The sequence below is a fragment of the Stegostoma tigrinum genome, chromosome 2 (genome assembly GCF_030684315.1).
Source record: "Stegostoma tigrinum isolate sSteTig4 chromosome 2, sSteTig4.hap1, whole genome shotgun sequence".
In the NCBI taxonomy this organism is placed as follows: Eukaryota; Metazoa; Chordata; class Chondrichthyes; order Orectolobiformes; family Stegostomatidae; genus Stegostoma; species Stegostoma tigrinum.
Genome location: NC_081355.1, coordinates 106,871,720 through 106,892,925, shown reverse-complemented (window position 1 = coordinate 106,892,925; position 21,206 = coordinate 106,871,720). Strand labels below are relative to the sequence as shown.

The 21,206-nt window shown below is 43.4% G+C and overlaps 1 protein-coding gene across 4 annotated transcripts in view; it reads right to left on the bottom strand.

Annotated features, from left to right (window-relative positions):
• dnah5l (dynein, axonemal, heavy chain 5 like) overlaps positions 1-21,206 on the bottom strand; it is a 384,422-nt gene that overhangs the window by 301,441 nt on the left and 61,775 nt on the right. The gene's annotated exons all lie outside the window — the stretch shown is intronic.

The following is a 21,206-nucleotide window of genomic DNA, read 5'->3' as shown; positions in this document are numbered from 1 at the left end:
TTCCCTCAGGTCCTGATAAACTTAATCTGCTTACTAAAGCATTCTTTTTATCAAACAGTACCTAAGGGACCAGAAGAGTGCCAGTTCAGCAAATATTCTGGTTGATCAAGATGTCTACAGAATCAATGTAAAAGCAAGTACTAAGTAATAGAAATTCAATGCTGTGTGTATACTGTCATACCCACTGCTATACTTTATTTACAGCATAAATTACTTAAATAATAATGCAACTTTGCCTTGAATAAAACTTACTGATAGACAGCCTTCTCACTCTTACCCTCAACTAACTACTTTGACATCACGGAGAGCACAATACTACAGTAAACTGTCAGTGTTTCAGGTATATAATCTTTGCTGGTTTATCAAGACGACTGGTTCACAAGGTGCTGGTTGAAACAACATGTGCTATATGTCAGGACTTGACTCCCCAGTCACAGCCAGACAAGTTGCGAGGTTGACTTGCTGCCAGGAGTGTGGGCCTTCAGCACCAAGCTCCAGTGGAGAATGGGTAAGAGGGAGAGAGAGAAAGATCGGAAATCAGGGTGGAGGCATCACTTGGGAAGGATGAAGCAATAAAACAAGAGAGGAGATCTTTTACAATATTTCAAAAGACATTGGATATAATCTCTCAAAAGAGACTTTTAGACAAAGTTGAAGCTCATACAGGTGTTGGCATATTATTGACCTGCTTGGTAAATTGGCCGACAGAAAGAAACTGAGATCATGGCAGAGGGCAGTATAACCTCACCAACTGCTGACTGTGGCCGAGTTGGAATCCCCAGAACACTATGTTCTATTTGCCAGGAGTATCTCTTATCAATGTACTGGTTACACATTATGGGGTAGCAATCCTATACTAAAAAAGTGCCATAAAAAGTTCGTAAGCAAAATTATTTAACTGTGTTATTCAAAGGAACTTGAAAGCACTTGTCCCATTAAGTATAGGGCCCTTGCAATATTGCTAAAAAAAAATTACATTTTCACACACGTGCAAAAAGAAGGATCAAACATATAACTGTCAAAGTGTTCTGAGATTACTGCCACAGATGCTTTCTCCAGGGCAAATGTGTGTATTTGAAATGGGCAGGAAAATAATATTCCTCCCTGCTGACATTAACAATGAGTGGAAATGAGATGACTGTGCTGGTAGCTGCAAAAAAGCCTTCTGCCGGCAAAAGCATTAAGCTCACTGATCAGTATGTGACCAGACGTCCAGGCTCCACTATTTTTTCATTCAATTATTGCTCCTCAGATTTTCTTCCAGCAAACATTGCTGCTGATAAGACAGACATCTTTTTTGGAATACAATAATCTAGAGGACAGAAAAATTTCCAGACCATTCATCACTTAACTTTGCCCAAGGTGGTTCATGTAGGTTTATCAACAGAGCCTGTGAGATACTCTTTCGGTGTGTTGAAAGGTAGAAGCCTCTGGCAAATTTGCTGACAAGGGAGCCTTTGATTTTGTCTTTAAAGTTTCACTTCCTTCTACCAGCAGAAAAATGGTTCTGAGATGTTAAAAGTTAAAACAGTAGATGTACATTGACATGTCACAATCCACACATAAGTCCAAGCCACATCAAATGACTGTGCATTATACAGCTGGATTGTGTCCCACTGAGTTCAGTCCTTCAGACCTTTAATGAGAGATAGTAGGAACTGCAGATGCTGGAGAATCTGAGATAACAAGATGTAGAGCTGGATGAACACAGCAGGCCAAGCAGCATCAGAGGAGCAGAAAGGCTTACATTTCTGACCTAGACCTTTTCTGAAGAAGGCTCTAGGCCCGAAATGTAAGCCTTCCTGCTCCTCTGATGCTGCTTGGCCTGCTGTGTTCATCCAGCTCTACACATTGTTATTGCAGACCTCGAATGAGGATGGTGGAGCAGACTTGATGGGCCAAATGCTGGAAAATCGCTTACACGATACCCCTGTTTAAAAAGGGAATAAAGGGAAAGACTGAAAATTACAGACCAATTAGCCTAACCTCAGTCATGGGTAAGATTTTAGAGTCCATTGTGAAGGATGAGATTTCTGAATACTTGGAAATCCATGCTAAAATAGGCAAAGTCAGCATGGCTTCATCAAAGGGAGGTCATACACGACCAATCTGTTAGAATTCTTTGAGGAAATAATGAGCATGTTAGACCAAGGAGAGTCAATGGACGTTATCTACCTGAATTTCAAGAAGGCCTTTTACAAGGTGCCAAGTAGGAGGCTGCTAAGTAAGATAAGGGCCCATAGTGTTAGAGGCAACGTACTAGCATGGATAGAAGATTGGCTGTTTGGCAGAAGGCAGAGAATGGGGTTAAAAGGATCTTTCTCAGGATGGAAGCTGGTGACAAGTGGTGTTCTGTAAGAGTCAGTGTTGAGACCACAGCTTTTCACTTCATACATTAATGCTCAAGATGAAGAAACTGTGGGCATTCTGGCTAAATTTGCAGATGTTACAAAGATAGTGGAGGGACAGGTAGTATTGAGGATGCGGGGAAGCTGCAGAAGGATTTGGACAGGTTAGGATAATGGGCAAAGAAGTGGCAGTTCGAGTACAATGTCAGAAAGTGTGAGGTCATGCACTTTGGTAAGAAGAATAAAAGCACGGGCTGTTTTCTAACTGGGGGGGGATTCAGAAGTCTGAAGTGCAAAGAGATTTGGGAGTTTTAGTCCAGGATTCTCTCAAGATCAACTTGCAGGTTGAGTCAGTGGTTAGGAAAGCAAATGCAACTTTGGCACTTATTTTGAGCGGAGTTGAATATAAACAGGGATGTACTTCTGAGTCTCTATAAGGCTCTGGCCAGGACACATTTGGAGTATTGTGTGCAGCTTTAGGCCCCATCTCTCAGGAAAGATGCAGTGGCCCTGGAGCAGGGTTCAGAGGAGGATTATGAGAATGGTCCCAGGAATGAAAAGTGTAACAAATGAGGAACGTTTGAGGACTCTGGGTCTATACTCAATTGAGTTTAGAAAGATGAAGGGGATCTAATTGTAACCTTCAGAATAATGAATGGCCTGACAGAATGGATGTTGGGAAGATGCTTCCATTGGTAGGAGAGACTAGGATCCGAGGGTGCAGCCTTAGAGTAAAGGGAAGGCCTTTCAGAATGGAGATAAGTAGAAACATCTTCGGCCAGAGAGTGGTGAATCGATGGAACGGACTGTCACAGAAGGCTGTGGAGGCCAGGTCATTGAGTACATTTAAGATGGAGATAGATAGGTTCTTGATCATCAAGGGTTGTGGGGAGAAAGTGGGAGAATGGGGTTGACGAACCTATCAGCCATGATTGAATAGCAGAGCAGACTTGATGGACTGAATGGCCTAATTTCTGCTGCTATGTCTTACGGTTATATGGTTTTATGAATGGCCTCACTCTGCTTCTATATTGCATGGAGTGAGATTCAGCCAGCAAGAAGATCCTGTTTGGTTTGCTCATGTCAGATCTCTTTAGCATACCTTATGCAATTTTCTACCTTATTAATCACTGTAACAATCCATTCAAATCAATTTTCAAACTCCAATGGGAATCTCTGGCTGTTGCTCAGTACTTTGTTACTCCTTTTGCTGGACGCAATGTATTTAATTCAAAGAATTCCTTCTTAGATCCCTTTTCCTTAAGGATATCATTTATTCTGATGATCTCTTGTAAATATTTAGTTTACAACTGGCTGTCTATTACTTTTACATAATTTCATCTTTTTGTGTTAAAGTGGAAAAGCTCAACCATGACCAAGTGAAAAAGGCAAAAAATAAATTTGGTGCAATAAACCACACAAAAAGATGTCCTATATTAAAATACCTTCTTCTTCAGCAGCTGCTGTGCAGTGACACATTTCATTCAGAACTGCTCCTCATTGGCAGGCTGAGAACACCATGATTTCATTCTAAATGGCAAGGCATCGTGCAAACACGAATTCTAATTCAAAATTATTTGAATGTCATGATTTTCATGCTCAGTGTGAATGGAGTGGGGAGTCAATGAAATTTGAATCTGTGCCACATTTTGCCCCTTGCCTCCACAAATTGTAAGAAATCTGCCTACCAATAGAAGCCTTTAATATCCAAGGGGAAGAGCAATGAAAACAGAGAAAAAGTGCATCATTGGTATCCTCAGGGCAGTTTGCAACATTTACTGAGAAATAAGAAAATATTAAATAAATCCAAAGCTATGGACAATGGAAAGTCAATAACCGAACCACCAGCCCATGCCCCTATGCCCGGAGATAGCAAGAACTGCAGATGCTGGAGTCAGATTCAATACAGTGTGGAGCTGGAGTAACACAGCAGGTCAGGCAGCATGCCCTTACACCTACCCCTTTTCTTTACAGAAATGCTCACTTGCTATTGTGTCTTTTGCCAGGAATTGCAAAACAATTCAGTTACTATTGCAGCACCAAGTGGGCAGAATGTTTTGTATTCACAAATTCTGCAACAAAATAGTAACTCATACTAAGATAGTAGGAACTGCTGATGCTGGAGAATCTGAGATACAAAGGTGTAGAGCTGGATGAATACAGCAGGCCAAGCAGCATCAGAGGAGCAGGAAAGTTTCGGGTCGAGACCCTTCTTCAGAAATGGGGGAGGGGAAGGGGATTCTGAAATAAATAGGGAGACAAGGGGAGGCGGATAGAAGATGGACAAAGGAGAAGATAGGGTGGGAGGAGACAGACAGGTCAAAGAGGCAGGGTTAGAGCCAGTGAAGGTGAATGTATGTGGGGAGTTAGGGAGGGGATAGGTCGGTTCAGGAAGGACAGACAGGTCAAGGAGGCAGGATGAGATTAGTGGGGAGAAGATGGGGGTGGGGCTTGAGGTGGGAGGAATGGTTAGGGAGGTGGGGACTAGCTGGGCTAGTTTTGGGATGTGGTCGCTGGAGGGGAGATTTTGAAGCTTGTGAAGTGGGGCGGGGAGTTGAAATGGTTCGCGACTGGGAGGTGTAGTTGTTTGCTGCAAACTGAGCGTAGGTGTTCCGCGAAGTGGTCCCCAAGTGTCTGCTTGGTTTCCCCGATATAGAGGAGGCCACAACGAAAAGAGCAGATACAGTATATCACATTAACAGATGTGCAGGTGGAAAGTCTTCTTAGGGCCTGGGATGGTGGTGAGGGGGGAGGTATAGGGGCAGGTGTAGCACTCGCTTCGGTTGCAGGGAAATGTGCTGGGGTTGGAGGGGAGTGTGGAGCGGACAAGGGAGTCACGGAGAGAGTGGTCCGTCTGGAAAGCACATAAGGGTGGGGAGGGAAAAATGTCTTTGGTAGTGGGGTCAGATTGCAGAGGGCGGAAATGTCGAAGGATGATGCATTGGATTTGGAGGTTGGTGAGGTGGTACAAGAGGACAAGGGGGGTTCTGTTTTGGTTATTACTGCGGATAGGGGATGTGAGCGATGAGTTGCGGGAAATGCAGGAGACACGGTCGAGGGCATTTTCGACCACTGTGGAGGGGAAGTTGTGGTTCTTGAAAAAAAGAGGACGTCTGGGATATTCGGGAGTGGAATGCCTCATCTCAGGAGCAGATGCGGCGGAGGCAAAGGAATTGGGAATAGGGGATGGCCTTTTTGCAGGAAGGTGGATGAGAGGAGGAGTATTCTAGGTAGCTGTGGGAGTCAGTAGGCTTAAAATGGATATCGGTTTCCAGGTGGATGCCCGAGATGGAAACAGAGACATCCAGGAAGGTGAGAGAGGTGTCAGAGATGGTCCAGGTAAACTTAAGGTTGGGGTGTAAGGTGTTAGTGAAGTGGATGAACTGTCCGACCTCTTCGTGGGAACACGAGGTAGCGCCGAAACAGCCATCAATGTAACAGATGAAGAGATGGGGGATAGGGCCAGTGTCGGTATGGAAGAGGGATTGTTCCACATATCCTACAAAGAGGCAGGCATAGCTTGGGCCCATGCAGGTAACCATGGCCACCCCCCCTTGTCTGTAGGAAGTGGGAGGAATGAAAGGAGAAGTTGTTGAGGGTGAGGGCGAGTTCGGATAAGCAGATGAGGATGTCAGTGGAGGGGGACTGGTCAGGCCTGCAAGACAGGAAGAAGCAGAGGGCCTTTAGGGCATCTGCATGGGGAATGCAGGTGTATAGGGACTGGACATCCATGGGATATTTGGGGTGCTGGGGACTGGGGAATTGGAAGTTCTGGAGGAGGTGGAGAGAGTGGGTGGTGTCACAGACATAGGTAGGGAGTTCATGGACCAAGGGGGAGAAAATGGAGTCCAGATAGGTGGAATAACACGGTGTGAAGCTGGATGAACACAGCAGGCCAAGCAGCATCAGAGGAGCAGGAAAGCTTGACGTTTCGGGTCCAGACCCTTCTTCAGAAGAAGGGTCCCAACCTGAAACGTCAAGCTTTCCGGCTCCTCTGATGCTGCTTGGCCTGCTGTATTCATCCAGCTTCACACCGTTATATCTCAGATTCTCCAGCATCAGCAGTTCTACTATCTCCAGATAGGTGGAGATAAGTTTGGTGGGGCAGGAGCAGCCAGAGACAATGCGTTGACCAGGGCAGTCAGGTTTGTGGATTTTGGGAAGGAAATAGAAACGGGTGGTGCGGGGTTGAGAAATGATGAGGTTGGAGGCTGTGGGTGTGAGGTCACCTGAAATGATGAGCTTGTGGATGGTTTGGGAGATGGTTTGGTGCTTGGGGGTGGGGTCATGATCAAGGTGGAGGAGGGGTCAGAGAGCTGGCGTCTGGCCTTGGCAATGTAGAGGTCAATGTGCCATACTACTACTGCGTCTCCCTTGTCTGTAGGTTTTTTCATGAGGTCAGGATTGGAGCGGAGAGAGCAGAGGGCTGCACGTTCTGCGGGGAAGAGGTTGGAGATTCATACAAAGGCTGTCTGCTTATATTTACAGTATCTCTCATGTAATTATTAAACTGCTTTCAATTTGGGAAACCAATTGGCATTTGCAATAATGTACCATGTAGCAACAATACCTTCAGAGATAATGGGAACTGCAGATGCTGGAGAATTCCAAGATAATAAAATGTGAGGCTGGATGAACACAGCAGGCCAAGCTTGGCCTGCTGTGTTCATCCAGCAACAATACCTTGATGAGTTTGAAAAGTTTGCAAGTGGGGAGAACATGGGTGTTTTGGGGAATGTTATTTAGTTTTCTATTAATGCACAGCTCCTATCTTTGGCTTCCTGGAGTTTCCTTCGTTTGCCTATGGATACTGAGCGGAAAAAATCTATTTTTCTGAAACTGGCCATTTTTTTCAGACTGTCTAGAATTTCTTTTAAACAGCAATTTTAGCAATAGCAGCCACTGCAGCAGGAAAGAGTTAATCACTTGGTTGCATTGCTTGTGGATGGTCAGAACATGGTGAACTTTTCTGGCTGATCAATTCATTAATTTCAAACTTCAAACTGCTGAAAATCAAATGGAAATAGAGATCTACCCAGACACCAATTTTAATTTAAACTCAAATGATTCGTGAAACCCCTGCAGTACAAATACAGCAAATAGGAGGAACTATGAGAAGCAACATGTACAATTGGCTTCAACAGACACAAAGAACTCACTAGGCAGTTTTAGATAAAATGTGTTCACAATGTATCTTGCATTCATGCATTTTGATGCTCAATTTGCAGAGATGGCAATGTGCAGGGAAATATTCGCTTCTCAATTTCCTGCTGACTGTTTTGGGGCCTATAGTACAATCCCAATAACATAGAACATAGAACAGTACAGCACAGAACAGGCCCTTCAGCCCACAATGTTGTGCCGACCATTGATCCTCATGTGTGCACCCTCAAATTTCTGTGACCATATGCATGTCCAGCAGTCTCTTAAATGACCCCAATGACCTTGCTTCCACAACTGCTGCTGGCAATAAGGTGATCATCCTTTCTTAACCTCAGTTCCACTCAAATAACTTCCCTGGACACACTCCAGGAACATCGTCCCTAACTATAGGCATAACGTCATCCTAACCAAAAACACTACTCCACCTCCTCCCTTGCAAACCCCTACCTGCACCCCCAACCCCCACCCACCAACCACGCTCTCTATCCTTCAAGTCCTGGAATATTAACCTCCAAATCCTGCTGTTCCCTGAGCCATGTCCCTATTATTGCTATGATATTCCAGTCCCATATCCCCAACCCATGACCTGAGTTCATCTGCCTTAGCTGTCAGCCCTCTTGCATTAACAAATGCAGTTTAATTTTATAGTCTTACCTCGTCCTCTGCCTTGCTCTTACCTTCCTTGACTATTTGACTTGCTCCTCTTCTCATTTGCACTCGTCACAGACTTATTTCCTTTCTTACTATCTCTTTGGGTCCCTCTCTTACTAGCTTAAAGCCTTCCAAGTTGCACCAGTAAATCTCCTGACAAGGATATTTGTCCGCTTCCAATTCAGTTGCAATCTGTCCTTCTTATATAGGTCATTTCTACCTCAGAAGAGATTCCAAAGATCCAAAAATGTAAATCCCTGCCCCTTGCACAACTCCTTGGCCATGCGTTTATCTGCTGTACCCTCCTATTCCTTCTCTCACTAGCATGTAACCCTGGGAGTAATCCAGCTATTCATCCCCATTGGCAGTCCCTCACAGACATGGATAATTTTCTTCCACTCTCAGGATAAGTCTGTAGATGGCTGTACAGTCTGATGCGGCTTCCACAGGCTCTGTTACACTCAGGGCAGAAGGTAGTAGCGGGAAGGGGTGAGTGGGGCATTGGCGTGACAGTGCATTCCTTACACTGTTTTTTCCTGGTTTTCACTTTTTCCTGACGGTAGGTCTCGAGGTGCTCGATGTCTTCCTCGATACTCCTCCTTCACTTCGGACAGCCTTGGCCACTGATTCCCAGGTGTCTGTGGGAATATGGCACTTTGCCAGTGAGGCCTTGAGGGTATCACTAAAAGCACTTCCTCTGTCTGCCTGGGCCTCAACTGCTATTTTCAGAGTTGAGAGTAGAGCACCTCCTTGGGGAGTCTTAGAGGTCTTGTGTCAGTTATGCAGACAATATGCTCAGCCCATCGCAGCCGATTAATGGTGGTCGGTCCCTCAATGTTGGGGATGTTGGCCTGGCTGATGACACTGATGTTGGTGGACACAGTGGATTTATCGGATCTTGCACAGGCAGCGTTGGTAGTACTGCTCCAGGGCCTTGAGGTGCCTGCTGTAGACAATCCATGTCTCACAGCCATATAGGAGGGAGGGAACCACCGCAGCTCTGTAAACCAGGAGCTCGATGTCAGATCTGATGTGGTTGTTCTCGAACACCCTTTTCCTCAGGCGGCCATAGGCTGAGCTGGCACAGTGGAGGCGATGCTGGGTCTCTTCATCAAAATCTGCTTTGGTTGATAGCACACTGTGAGGGACTGCCAATGGGTTTACGTTCTCTAAGGACTCCTTGTGGACCTTGATGCTTGAGGGTTCACTCCAGAATGTCAAGCCACGTTGGTGGGAGACCTTCATTTTGTGAATGCTCAGGGTCAGACCCTCTGTTATATACCTCCATAAAGGTGCTGACTGTGGTCTGGAGTATGTCCTCTGAGGATGTTTGTACACGAGCATCATCTGCATTCTGCAGCTCCGTGACACTGGTTGGAGTGACTTTGGTTTTGGCTTGAAGACAGCGGAGGATGAATAATTTCCCGCAGTTTCAGTAAGTTAGCTGCTGGCTAGCGGGGAGCTTGTCCACAGTGAGGCAAAGCATTCCAGCGAGGTAGATTGAGAACGGTGCTGGGATGTTGGCATAGCCCTGCTTGACAATGGTCTGAACAGGGAATCGATCGGTGGTGGAGCCATTTGTCATTACAACAATATCCAAGTCATTCATGGTGCTACCATAGTGGAGGAGGACGCTCCATAATGCTTCCCAATTGATGAAGCCATAGGCCTTTGTAAGGTTGAAGAAGGCCACGTATGGGGTAGGTTCTTTTCTCTGCATTTCTCCTGTAGCTGTCGCGTGGTGAAAATCACGTCTATTGTGCCTCACTGAGGCCAAAAGCCACATTGTGCTTCTGGGAGGAGTTCCTCAGCCACAGGGAGGAGACATTTGAGGAGGACCTTGACGATGACCTTTCTAATGATCCACAGCAGAGAGGTTTCCCTGTAGTTAACCACATTTGTACTTGTTCCCTTTATTGGAAATGGTCCTGACAGTGGGATCTCGGAGCTCTCCCAGAATGCTCTCCTCCTTCTGGATAAGGCAGAATAGGGCATGTAGCTGCAGCAGAAGATTTTTGCGTCCGCACTTCAATGTCTCAGCGAGATACTGTCTGATCCAGCAGCCTTACTGTTCTTAAGCTTATGGATGGGCTTCTCTACTTCATGAAAGGCTAGGGTGTTGCTGAGCTCATGGTGTGTAACCTCTGTGGGATGCTTTCAAAGTCACTCAGAACCAACAACTGAGCCCTGGTTGTCGATGTCTCTGAAGTGCTTCCCCCAGCATTGTCTGATGGAGATATTCTGATATATTAACTCTGCGGGCCTAATTTTTAACCTCTTGCCTAATTTCCTATATTATCTCTTCATCCCTTTCTCTTTCCACGTCATTGGTACCAAAGCGTACAATCACCTCCTGTCGGTCACTCTCCCCTTTGAGAATATTCTGCACCCTCTCCAAGACATCCTTGGCCCTAGCTCCAGGGAGGCAACACACCTTTTTAATGACTTGCTGTCAGATGCTGAAATGTCTGTGATAAATTCAGACCTTTATTGTGATAACGGATCAGAATCTTGAATTAATTGTGAACATATTGAACTTTTAGATAAGGCCATCTTAAAAAAAAGACTGCAAGCCAAGCCTGACTGATGATGTAGCTTCTAAACTTGGAAGGCACCGACTATAGAATACATAGAATGTCACACCTTGTAAAGTGCGCAGGAAGCTTCAAAGGCTTAGATTTAAAAAGATTGAAGTGCAAGAAAATCTAATTATCTCCTCACAACAGGAAAACATTTCCTACGGGTTATATTCTAGAGTTGAAATAAATTTTCATAACTTATCCTCCCAGGAACACACAAAACAAAAGTTAAAAACCAACTGTGGAGTATTTGAATTTCCAAATGGCATTTAGTAATGCATGTACGAAATAAGAATGTGATGTAAATAGTGGGTGCTATATGTTTCAGTCCTGGCCGCAGCTATTTGCAATCTATATTAATGAATTGGATGCAGGGATAGGAAGTACTTTAGCCAAATTTAAAGATGACACTAAAATAAGTGGGAAAGTAAGGTGAAATGAAGAAATAAGGAATTTACAAACGGATACGGATACATTACGTGAATGGAACAAGACTTAGCAGATAGAGTTTAGTGTGGATAAGTGTAAGATTATCCATTTTGGTCAATTGAATAGAAAGGCAACTTATTATCTACACAAAGAGAAATGTCAGAGAGCTCTCCGGTGCACAGGGATTTTGTTGTCCTCACAATTGGAGGCAAATCACTACAAATTACCTTTAATTTGGATACTAGTTACAAAATCTCACAGATAATCAAGTACGGAAACAATGATTTAAACTTTATGGCAGGTAGTAACTAAAATAAGATCCCTCAAGTAAGCAAGTTAAACCTCACAGCTCAACTTGGTTGGCTACTACCCGTTTGATCATGGAATCTGGCCAGGATTTCACCAACAATCTCTGCCTCTGTAAGTGTCCAGGGTTCAATCCCTGTGCAGTATTTTCTTCGAAGTTCTGCCATTGACTTGTTCAGGTATTGGGTTCTTATACGATTTCCTCTCTTTCAAGTTTGTGATGTGGCATTATTGATGATTTAATATATACTTTCATCCCCAGCATTAATGATACTTCTCAATCCTGTAGCTAGCCTTCTCATCATAAGTAGCTCCCCTGTTCCTTGTTACATTCAGGATTAGATGTCTATTTAAAACATAGCTTTTCCTGCATATAACTCCTTTATACCAAAGCATTACTTCTGCTCACAGACCTAATTACCCCTTCTACATGGGGCAGCAGATTATCAAGCAGTTGTTATCTCTTCTGTCCAAGGAAACAGCTTGTTTAAGTTGTTTTAACTTCTTTACAGGGATGGCTAATTCGCAAGTTGCTTTTAATTCTTTTTTTTTAACAGCGTCTCCTTGCCTCTTTCATCTCAAGAAAGAGTTTATTCCAGAAAGAGTCATTGCTGATTCTTTCAATCCATGAAATTATTAAAGTTGTGAAGTTTATAATATGACATAATTTATGATGGCAGAAACCTAGCATGCAGGTAAGGCAGGTAATAAGGAAGGTAAATGAATTTTGGCATTTCTTGCAAAAGAAATAGAGTATAAATGTAGGGAACTGTTTCTACACTGTATAGGGCATGAGTGAGACTAGAGTATTGAGTGCAATTTTTGTCATTTAACTTGAGGAGAGCAGAAGTTGTATTTCAGAAGAGGTTCACTCAGTTGATTCCAGAGATGAGGGCGTATGTCTTACAAAGCACTTTAGCACTATACTGTCTGGATTTTACAAGAATGAGAGGAGATCTAATTGAAGCATATAAAATGCAAAGGGGAATTGAAGACATAGACATGGAGACAATATTTTGTCTTGTGAGGCAGTCTGAATGAGAAGTCATGGCTTTAGGATAAGAGGCAGGAGATTTACAAAAGAGATGAGAATGAACAACCAGCTGTCATCGTGCATATAGGCACCAATGATACAGGTAATAAATGGGATGAAGTCCTACAAGCAGAATTTAGGGAGTTAGGAGCCAAGTTAAAAAGTAGGACCACAGAGGCAGTAATCTCAGGATTGCTACCAGTGCCATGTGCTAGTCAGAGTAGAAATGAAAGAATAAGCAGGACAAATGAGTGGCTTGAGAAATGGTGTAGGAGGGAGGGGTTTAGATTTTGGGACATTGGGGCCGGTTCTGGGGGAGGTGGGACTGTTCCAAATTGGATGGTCTATTCCTGGACAGAACTGGAACCAATGTCCTAGGGGGTGATTTTGCTAACGCTGTTGGGGAGGGTTTAAACTAATGTGGCAGGGGTGTGGGAACCAAATGAGGAGGTTAGTGGACAGTAAGGAGGTAGTAATGAAAGCCTGTAAAAAACTAGATAATGAAGTCAGTGTGACTAAGGGGAAGTGTACGCAGAGAGCAGATGATGAACGCAAAGGGGCAGGTGGTCTGAGGTGCATTTGTTTTAATGCGAGAAGTGTAGTAGGTAAGGCAGATTAACTTAGGGCTTGGATTAGTACCTGGGAGTATGATGTTATTGCTATTACTGAGATTTGGTTGAGGGAAGGGCAAGATTGGCAAGTAAATATCCCAGGATATAGATGCTTCAGGCAGGATAGAGAGGGAGGTAAAAGGGGAGGAAGAGTTGCTTTACTGGTCAAAGAGGATATCACAGCTGTGCTGAAGGAGGGTACTATGGAAGACTCGAGCAGTGAGGCAAAATGGGCAGAGCTCAGAAATAGGAAGGGTGCGGTAACAATGTTGGGGCTGTACTACAGGCCTCCCAATAGTGAGGGTGAGAGAGAGGCACAAATATGTAGACAGATTATGGAAAAATCTGGAGCAACAGGGTGGTCGTGACGGGAGATTTTAATTTTCCCAACCTTGACTGGGATTCACTTCGTGCTGTGAGTTTAGATGGAGCAGAATTTATAAGGAGCATCCAGGAGGGTTTTATGGACCAGCATGCAAATAGTCCAACTCGGGAAGGGGCCATACTGGATCTGGTATTGGGGAATGAGCTCAGCCAGGTGGTTGAAGTTTCAGTAGGGAATTACTTTGGGAATAGTGATCATAATTCCGTAGGTTTTACAATACTCATGGACAAAGACAATAGTGGTCCTAACGGAAGAGTGCTAAATCGAGGGAAGGCCAACTGTAGCAAAATTCAGCAGGAGCTGGAGAATGTGGATTGGGAGAAGTTGTTTGAGGGTAAATCCACATTTGAAATGTGGGAGGCTTTTAAAGAGAGGTTGATTAGAGTTCAGGACAGACATGACCCTGTGAAAATGAAGGATAGAAAGGACAAGGTTAGTGAACCATGGATGACAGGTGAAATTGTGAGACCAGCAAAGAGGAAAAAGGAAGCATACATAAGGTCTAGGCGAATGAAAACAAACGAAGCTTTGGAAGAATATCGGGAATGAAGGACCAATCTGAGATAAGGAATTGAGAGGGCTAAAAGAGCTCATGAAATACCTTTAGCAAACACAGTTAAGGAAAATCCCAAAGCCTTTTATTTGTACATAAGGAGCAAGAGGGTAACTAGAGGAAGGGTTGGCCCACTCAAGGACAAAGGAGGGAAGTTATGCAAGGAGTCAGAGAAAATGAGTGAGATTCTTAATGAGTACCTTACGTTGGTATTTACTGAGGAGAGGGACATGACAGATGTTGAGGTTAGGGATAGATGTTTGATTACTCTGGGTCAAGTCAGCATAAGGTGGGGGGGTAGTGTTGGGCATTCTAAAAGGATTCTAAAAGGTGGACAAATCCCCAGGTCTGGATGGGATCTATCCCAGGTTACCGAGGGAAGCAAGAGACAAAATCGTTGGGTCCTTAACAGACATCTTTGCAGCATCCTTAATCACGAGTGAGGTCCTGGAGGACTAGAGAATTGTTAATGTTATCCCCTTGTTTCAGAAGGGTAGCAAGGATAATTCAGGTAATTATAGACTGGTGAGCCTGATGTCAATGATGGGGAAGCTGCTGGAGAAGATACTGAGGGATAGGATCTATTTAGACTTGGACGAAAATGGGCTTATTAGTGATAGGCAGCATGGTTTTGTGCAGGGAAGGTCATGTCTTACTGACTTGATAGGATTCTTTGAGGAAGTGACAAAGTTTTTAGATGAAGGAAGGGCTGTAGATGTCATATACATGGACTTCAGTAGGCCATTTGATAAGGTTTCCCATGGTAGGCTGATGGAGAAAGTAAAGTTGCATGGGGTCCAGGGTGTTCTAGTTGGATGGATAGAGAACTGGCTGGGCAACAGGAGACAGAGCGTTGTAGTGGAAGGGAGTTTCTCAAAATGGAGTAACAAGTAGCGTTCCACAGAGCTCTGTGTTGGAACCACTGTTTTTTGTGATATACATAAATGATTTGGAGGAAGGTATAGAGATAACACGGTGTGAAGCTGGATGAAAACAACTTGCCAAGCAGCATCAGAGGAGCAGGAATGTTTGACGTTTCGGGTTGAGGCCCTTCTTCAGAAATGGGGGAGGGGAAGGGGATTCTGAAATAAATATGGAGAAAAGGGGAGGCGGATAGAAGATGGATAAAGGAGAAGATAGGGTGAGAGGAGACAGACAGGTCAAAGAGGCAGGGTTACAGCCAGTGAAGGTGAATGTAGGTGGGGAGTTAGGGAGAGGATTGGTCGGTCCAGGGAGGAAGGAGGTGGGGTGAGGTTACTGGGTAGGAGATGGGGGTGGGGCTTGAGGTGGGAAGAATGGTTGGGGAGGCAGGGACTAGCTGGGCTGGTTTGGGGATGTGGTCGGGGGAGGGGAGATTTTGAAGCTTGTGAAGTTCTCAAGCGAAATATGAGAGGCTGTTCCTGCATTTTTCAGGTGGCATCATTGTGGCAACGCAGAAGGCCCAGGATGGACATGTCGCCCGAGGAGTGGGGGTGGGGGAATTGAAATGGTTCACGACTGGGAGGTGTAGTTGTTTGTTGCAAACTGAGCGTAGGTGTTCTACAACGCAGTCCCCTCTCTGACCAACCCTCACCCCCACTTCCTACCTACGAGCCCCACTCCACCTCCTTGACCTGTCTGTCTTCCCTCTCTCCTACCAGCCCTACTGACCAGCCCCCATCCCAACTCCCTACCTACACTCAACTTTATTGGCTCCATCCCCGCCTCCTTGACCTGTCTGTCTTTACCTATCTGCTCCTCTATCCACCTTCCATCATCTCCTCCCCCTCTCTCTATTTATTTCAGAGCCCCCTTCCCCTCCCCCCATTACTGAGGAAGAATCCTGCTGCCTGGCCTGCTGTGTTCACCCAGCTCTACACCTTGTTATCTTATACAATGCTAATGAATTACTTTTGAAGTGTAGTCACTTGTGTCTTGCCCACAACAAAGATTCACCAAACACAAAGTAAATGAGTGATCAGTTAATCTAATTTTCTGTAGGAGTTGAGAGAGAGAATATTTTATGACACGTGTAAAACTTCTTACATTTCTTTGAATAATATCACAATTTTTTCAAATCCATTGGAATCATGGAAACAGACTTTGATTTCATATTTCATGTCATTTTTGACAGTAATAACTCCCTAAGTGTTATACTGAAATGTCAGTTGATATAATCTGCTCAAAAACTAGTGGATTGAAATTACAAATGTTAACCTCAGTCTGTTGCAAACTGAGCTAAACTGACAGATTGGCCATCATTTCACCACCAAATGTGTTTCCCTAGAGGCTTTCATAAAGCCTGGCTCATTGACTTCTTGTCCTTCTACAGTTGGCAAGGCTGCACTACTAGGGACTAGGGACGGGCAATAAATGCTGGCCAGCCAGCAATGCACACATCCCATGAGAAAACAAAAAAAACTGCTGGCTGGATGTCTTTATGGGAAAACTAGAGGAGCTGTTCCAGTGCAGTTACAACATTGGTATCTACGCAACAATGTGGAAATTTGTCCAGGTATGTCCCGTACACAAAAAAAGCAGGACAAATCTAACCTGGCCAATTACCGCTACATCAATCTACTCTTGATTATCAGTAAAGTGATGGAAGGTGTCATCAACAGTGCTATCAAGCAACACCAGCTGAGCAATAACCTGCTCAGTGATGCCCAGTTTGGGTTCTACCAGGACCACTCAGCTCAATGACCTCATTACAGCCTTGGTTCAAACATAGACAAAAGCGATCAATTCCAGGGGTGAGGTGAGAGTGGCTTCCTCTGACATCAAGGTTTTGTTTGATTGCATGTGGCATTGAGGTGCCTAGCACAACTGGAGTCAATGTGAATCAGAGGGAGAACTCTCCACAGTTGGAGTCATACTTGGAAAAAAGAAAAAAACAGTTGTGATTGCTGGAAGTCAGTCATGTCGCCTCTGCAGGAGCTCTCCAGGTACTGTTCTAAGCCCAAACTATGTTCAATTTCTCCATCAATGAACTTCCCTCCATCATAAGGTCAAAAGTGGGGATGTTCGCTGGTGATGGTACTATGTTCCACACCATTCATGACTCCTCAGATACTGAAGCAGTCCATGTCCAAATGACGCAAGATCTGGACAATATCCAGGCTTGGGCTGATAAATGACAGTAACATCCATGCAACACAAATGCCAGACAATGACCATCTGCAAGGAGAAATAATCTAACCATCAACCCTTTCCAATCATTGCCACTGCCCTCACTGAATTTCACATTATCACCATTCTGAGGGTTACCACTTACTAGTAACTGAACATTACTATGCATATAATTACAGAGGCTACAACAGCAGTTCAGGGGCTAAGAATCCTACAGGTACCTCACCTCCTGCCTCCCCAAAGCCTGTCCATCATCTACAAGAAACAGGTCAGGTGCGTGATGGAATACTCTGCACTTACCTGAATGAACACAAGTCCAATAATACTCAAGAAACTTGACATCCTCCAAGACAAAGTAGCTGGCTTGATTGGCACCGCATCCAAAAACATCCACTTACTGACGCTCAGTAGCAGCAGTGTGTACCATGTACAAGATGCACTGCAGAAATTCACCAAAGATCCTGTCACAGCACCTTCAAAACCCTGAACACCTACCATCTTGAAGGACCAGGATATCTAATATATGGGAACACCACCAATTGTAAGTTAGTCTCCAAGTTATTCATCATCTTGAAGAGGAAATATATTGTGGTTCCTTCATTGTTGTTGGGCCTACATTGTGTACAAGGACTGCAGCCATTCAAGAAGGCAGCTCAACATCACTACTTCAAGAGCAAACAGGGATAGGCAATTAATGCCAACCCAGCCTGCAATGCCCCTCTACCACGTGTGAAAAAATGAATGGTTGAAGCAGGTCTACAAGCTAGCGGCAGCGTCACCTGCTTCATGCAAATTCCAGGCCATTGGTTGCAATTCATTATAGCTCTTAGAATGAATTGTGAGTAAACCTATGAGCCCCCATGTATGTGTCATAATGAGGAAAAGTAATTCTTGTTTAATGGTATTCTAAAAGATCTGCCAAGAAGTATTTAAAATTCAATTTTAAATATCTCTTTTGCAACTGGGCTATTTTCATTTAAATGCATTCCTAGACATCATATTTTTCAATCACTTTCATCACATAAATTGGAGTAATGAAACAAAACAGTAACGATGATTCTAAAGTGGTCTGAAAATAAAAGATGGAAAACCACATATGTGGAGAGAAAAGAGAGTTAACGTTTTGAATCCAATGATTCTTCTTGAAAATTTTCACTTGATGTGTCTCTGTTTCTTAAATACCGATACAATATGTTCAGTATCTGTTGTTTTATGAATGATAACAGTTACTTTAGCGATAAACCCGATAGGACGATGACCAAAAGTGACGTGCTTTGTTTGCTATTTGTCTGAAACTGTATACAAAGATGTTGGTCGTCTGGGTTTAGCATTTAATTTTAGCTTTTAAATTTACTTGATACCTCTTTCATGTTTAGCAAGGATTTCTTTTGTATGCTTATGATGATTGATTAATGTTCACGTTTTATAGGAAAACCCAAAGGCTGGATTTTCTTAAATTCATATAAGGTTGTTGTTTGTGTTTGTAATTTTTGAAAAGGCCATGATGAATCGCTTACATTAGCACTATGACCAATTCCTTTGTTGTAACTATTTTGTGTCAAATTAAAAATTAAAACATGTTTCTTACTCAAAAGGATGAACATTTTGCGATATCTAAAGTGAACTGTATGCCTATTCTTGTGCCAAGTGCTCCCCCTTCTGGTAAAAATGTGATTTTTCAATGCAGTATTTTCCATCAGAAAATGCAAACATGAAAATTATCAGGTCTGGACAACTAAACGATACAAAATACCAGACTGAAAACTATGTTTACTTTACTAATATATGTGACATTCAAATCAAATCATTCATTAAACTAGTTATAAAAATCACGTTTTTATTTGTTACCAGTATATTTATTGATCTCCACTTTAAATTCCACAGGCTTATAGCTTGTCTGCTGGTACAACTATTAAACCACACTAGGAATGCATAAGGATGTGTCCTGTTTCCCACAAGTGATAAACAAAAATTATTAAAATTATTTTATACACTGTTTAATGTATTTGCTAAGCAAAATATATGTTTACAAAAAAATTCTGAAGCATCCAGTGATCTAAATTTTCATGGACGTTGAGTTAGGTTTGCTCCAATTTAAACTCACACTTGTTAACACAGATTTTGTTCCAGCAATATCTTTTCCTTATGAATGTTTTAAAATGATACATTACATTTAAGTCTGTGTGGCCTAAAGGACACTAGATCCAAAATATTGAAACTGTTTTCTCTCCACTGATGCTGCCAGATTTGCTGAGTTTCTCCAGAAATTTTTGCTTTTGTTTCAGATTTCCAGCATCTGCTGTTCTTTTAATGATTCATTCATGGGATGTTGGCATTGCTGGTCGGCAGTGTTTATTACCCATCCCAAGTTATCCGTCCCTTGTTTATCCTGTTATCAACAATGGGTTGATACAGTCCAGAGAATGAATTTATAACAGTACAGTCATCCAGTAACTGCGCACCTCAACTACCATTCTGCTCTGTACCTGTTCTGCGCCATTTCATTTCTATTATGAGTCCATCCTTTAACTGATTACGAATGTTCACAATCTCCAGGACTCACTGGCCAAAGCCAAGCTTCAATCCCCAAATCTGATCCATCAAGATCATCAGCTTCTCATGGAATAAACATGATCCTTTCTCTACACTTCTCACTGAAGATCTATCTTGCTGAAATTTGCATTCATGCCTTTTACCAAATTTTGTTCACTAAAGCCGCTGTGAAGCACTTTGTGCGTTTAACTAATTTTAAGGTGCCATACGAAAATGCATGTTGTCTGTGTTAAGCAATCACTAAACTCAAATATATACTGTCCTCTCCTTGCCATCCTCAAGTTCCACAATAATTCAGATCACCCAGAAGTCCACCTAACATCCTTACCACTTCAAATTCCACTGGCTCTTCCATTGTAAGAATATTGACTTCACAATCCTTTGTCCTTATTTATCACTGTTCTCACTCTATGATTTCTCTGCACCTCTGCAAGTGCAGCATCTTATCTCACATCTTCCATTCATGTGTGAAATTTGTGTAGCTCCCTCTTTCTGCTCTAGTATTACTGCGAGAGTTTCATCCATCCCCTTATCAAGCTCAAGAATCTTTTTTCTAATGCTGCAGTGGCACGGTGCTGCATTTTTACCCCTTGAAAATCTCTCTCTTTAATTACTGCTTCAATCACCTGTCCTCATTCTTTTCCGCACTATGGTTCAATCTCTTTGCCCCACCCTGTTATGTATTTTGGAATATTTAGCCACGTTGACGACACTGGGCAAATGTAATACTTGTGTTTTCAAATCCAGTTTCACTGACAATTAGGCAAATACACTAGCCAGAGCGTGCACTTATCTGCCCAGCCTCTTGGTAAAGCTAGTAAAGCCCAAGGCCAAACAAAGAATCCTTTCCACTGAATTCCAGCTGATTGGAATACAGATTGTGATCTCTGTAGGCCTGATGTTAACACCACCTCCAACTGTCTTGCTTGACAAGAACATGGCATGCAGGGTGCCATATAAAAATGCAAATTGTCGATTGACAAAAAACAGCTCAGCACTGGCTCTGCAGTGAGGTGGTAACTTCTTCAGGTTAGGCATCCCTGGAAGAGGCTTCGCAGTGAGGTTTGTGAGCACTGGCTTTGTTCACCATTTATCTTTTGCCAGGTAGTTTTCCACCTGTACGCTTTCTTCTTTCCCAGCATTAAAACATAACACATTCAGCCAATGGTGCCGCTTGAACCATGACTCAATTTTAACCCCAGGATGTGGGGGTGCCCACTCCGCCCGGAAAAGAAGAGGACCAGTATTAAAAATATATAGATGTTTCCTTGTTGGCAGGGAAGGCCACACCACTAAGCCCCACAAGGAGTCCTTGTGTTACCCTGTGCTGGGCATGCATGAACTCCATCTAAAATTCCATTTATCTTGGTCCCTTACAGTGACCTCCTGCCACCATTGTCAAAGTGCTGACACTGAATTTCACGGGAGCTAGACCTAAGTTTTAAAGTGAATCATGACACATGCTGAAATTTAAATGAGTCTCAGGA